Raw genomic sequence first — 3,655 nt, 5'->3', positions numbered from 1 at the left:
CTCATGACCAGCCAGACAGCACAGCAGTATCGCCGCATCGCCAAAGCGTCGTCCATGATTTTCCTAGCGCGTTTGCACGAGAGCTCGAGCAGTGTGCGTGCATTGCGAAGCACGCGCAGAACATGAAATGTTTTGCAAAGCAATGTTCGCCAGCACTGTTGTTGCTCTCTGTTTTTTGTTTTCCCAGTGTGATAAGGCCCCGAACAAATGCAAAACAAAAGCACGTGCTCTGCGAGCACGTGCCTTTCATCGCGTGTTTTGCTGTTGTTCGCCTAGTGTGAGTAGGCTAGAGATGCAAAAACAAATACAAAAAGGGCACCGAGCAGCTTCTACGTCACGCGGGGCTCGTGTCTCTCGCCCGCAACTGCCTGTCTCCGACTGTATTTTATAAATTTTATTGCGCAGTGACAATAAGCCGTAGATCGGAAGTATTGTGCATTGTGACTCCTTGTGGACAGCTTCACAAATGAAGCAGGAATTCGATGAAAGATGGAAGTCCCTGGAAAGGTTAGCCAGGCTGTAGGAGTCGAACCCACATCTTCTGGATTACCGGTCCAGGGCTCTACCAATTGAGCTAAGCTAACACGCCTTCCCAGCGACTTCCAGGGTGCGTCGTGTGAGGGGACAAACCAGCCACTCTCTCTCACTCATCCTCCTTTCACTCTTATATTTTTGCTCACTCATACACACATTCATACGACGGTATCGACGCAAGTGGCAACTGTTGAACATGGGAGAACTGATGTTCTGTGGCTGGAACAACATGGAAAGGACAAACACATACAAAGCCTCAATTTGCCTAAGAAATTAACGATGAAAGATAAAAGTCACCGGAAAGGTTAGCCAACTGTAGGAGTCGAACCCACATCTGGGTCTTCGGAAGGCGTGTTGGCTTAGCTCAATTGGTAGAGCCCTGGACCGGTAATCCAGACGATGTGGGTTCGACTCCTACAGCTGACTAACCTTTCCAGTGCCTTCTATCTTTCAACGTTAATTTCTTAGGCAAATTGACGTTTTGTATGTGTTTGTCCTTTCTATGTTGTTCCAGCCTCAGAACATCAGTTCTCTCAGAATTTCGAGTCATGTTAAATGTCACTTCACCAAAATTCGCGGAAACGACCTTGGTCATATTAACGAGGGTTGACTGTATTAAAAGTGAGTCTTGCCATTGGGAGGAGCCACAAAAAGAGGCTCGACCTGTCGATCACAGTTTCGGTCCTCTGATTGGTTTGCTTTTTACCAAGGCAGTGAAGCGGGGATTTTGGGACAAAAAATTTTCACGGACTACCTTGATTTTACGCTGCAAATGTGCATCCTCATATACGTTTCTCGGAAATCAGTTTCAACTTATGCTCATCCATCGATATCTAACTGAAAATAATACGTCCTGTCGCCGGTGCTACGCCTAGTGAACACGGCCATCACAACAAAAACTGCACTGTGCTGTACAATGTTGAATTTAATTGCTGAATCTGATAGATATAAACATTCTTGCCTTTTTATTCCAGCTACTCATATAGATAATTTTTAAAAAATCGTACTGACGACAGGATGTGTACCAGCATGCGGTTCTACCTGCAGCGGTACAACGACAGAAGCAGACAAGAAAGCAGACGACAATTCCCGACGTGCCTTGCACAGCCTAAGTGGCGTCCATCAAATTTGCGCAAAAAATCCACAGTTTTGCAGATCGCGAGAGGTATTCATTTCAATCCCATCCAATCCACTTGCCACTCAAAATGGCGTTGCTCATGTTTGATAGGGGGACAAATAGTGAGTGTAGGGTGACTGATAGTGTTCCATATTTCAAGACGTGATTGGTCAGAAAGCTGAAAAAGTGGGTAGAGCTTCAGGTATAGGCATGACCCATGAATGGCCAGACTCCCTTTTAATATACGGCTCTGGGCGGAGCGGGAAGAGAGCCACTCTAGCGGCGCATAGGGGAAATAAAGGGGAAGTGTGTTTCAACTGTCTCACTTGGGCTGGGGGGTGTCCGCCTTGCCATGAGCTGTTGAGCCGCATGGCGGCGTCGCATTCGTGCAATATCGGCCAGCATACACCTGTACATAAGCGCAGCAAACCCAAACAAACGTCACGGTGATGACCACAGCTGAGGGTAACGTTGAGTCAACAGCTCATGGCAAGGCGGACACCGATGATGATGATGATGATGATTTGGAGTTTAATGGCGCATAAGGCGGACACCCCCGCAGCACAAGTGGGACAGTCGAAACACTATTTCGCCTTTATTTCTACTAAGCGCCGCTAGGGTGATTCTCTTCCCTCTCCGCCGGTCGAAGCGGCGTTCCAGTTAACTCTCCTTCGACCTGTACATGATAGAAAGGAACACCGAGAAAAAGAAATGACATACGAAGCGACGGTGTTGTCCTAGGTACGTTTCTTCCTTTCTTGAAGTTCCCTTCCAGCAATTAATAACTTTTCTGCAAACGTATCACAAACATTTTACAAACAAGTCTGCAGACCGTCACGGAAACATGCCAAACGTTTCGTCGGCGTCAGCAAGAGTCAGTAACAGTTCCCGCTGAAAATCGCAACATCATGCGGGGCCGCGTCCAACTTTTTTCCCCGTCGCACTTTATTTCTTCGTCCTTAAGCTGGCCGTGCCCACAAACACCGCTAACAGGCCTTACGAGCACTAAAATAGGAAAATGTGCATAAGTGATTAATAGGCATAGGTGATTAATGTTTTGCCAAGAGTCATACTTACCCGTGCACCAGAAGGCAAGTTTCCTGTCACCGCCATGCACCTCTACCTAATTATTTAGCTCGCATGCGAGCTGCAGGTTCCATCAGCTCTGCTTGCATACATCATTCCGCAAATTACCCGCGTGTGTTGATGACACTTTCCCATAAAAGTAAGTTCGTGCAGAAATGGTGTTAGCGTAGTCGAGTACTATTCAGCATCATTTCTGCTACAACGCTTCTCCATGCTTTATTTTATGTGTGCACGTGAGATACCTGGGTTACGAAGCCATAATATAATTGTGGTTCGCTGCATAACGCAAGAATTGGATCTCATGGCAGAATATTGCGAAAAAGGGGAAAACATCCTTCTACGTGTTGTATATATAGTTGGCAAAATGCAAATCCCGCAAGAAGTTTCCGCGTCCAGCTCTGACACTTGAGTAGCGAGAGCGTCGACCATTGCTATTGGTTCCCAAAAGCACGTGACCCTCGTTATGTTGTCATGTCACAGCCGGATGTTGTTTCCGTATTAGCGCTGCTGACGCCTTACGCGTCCATTACACCCCGCGTTGCAGAACTTTGAATGGAGGTCCACATGGATTCAAATGGCTGTCTTTTACACTTCTTCACGATAAAATAGGGCGGCGTGTCACAGTCCCTTTAGTTCAGCCCCTTATTGGATTAAAATAAATATAGAGTGAATGTCACATGCTTTTAACGCGTTGTGAAATGACGACTTTGAAAATGAGCTAATGAACGATGGAACGTGTTGACATTTTGACATTGGAGACACTACATGAGTGAGATGAGAATGACGAAGTTCATACAGTTAGCAGAAAAAGTCAAGGCTTCTCGGATGACTGCAATACATAACAAAAATAGAACGAAACGAAGAATGAAGTACAACAAGCATCCATGTGCCAGGTGATGTTCTTGTTTTCTGCAGGTC

At 46.3% G+C, this 3,655-nt stretch overlaps 1 non-coding gene across 1 annotated transcript; it reads left to right on the top strand.

Moving 5' to 3' along the window:
* The first annotated feature begins 887 nt into the window (after positions 1-887).
* Positions 888-960, top strand: Trnat-ggu (transfer RNA threonine (anticodon GGU)). The gene has a single exon. It is a non-coding gene; the product is annotated as a tRNA-Thr (tRNA).
* Positions 961-3,655: the final 2,695 nt, after the last annotated feature.

Source organism: Ornithodoros turicata, chromosome 1 (assembly GCF_037126465.1).
Source record: "Ornithodoros turicata isolate Travis chromosome 1, ASM3712646v1, whole genome shotgun sequence".
NCBI classification, from domain to species: Eukaryota; Metazoa; Arthropoda; class Arachnida; order Ixodida; family Argasidae; genus Ornithodoros; species Ornithodoros turicata.
This window is presented reverse-complemented; position numbering and strand designations above follow the sequence as displayed.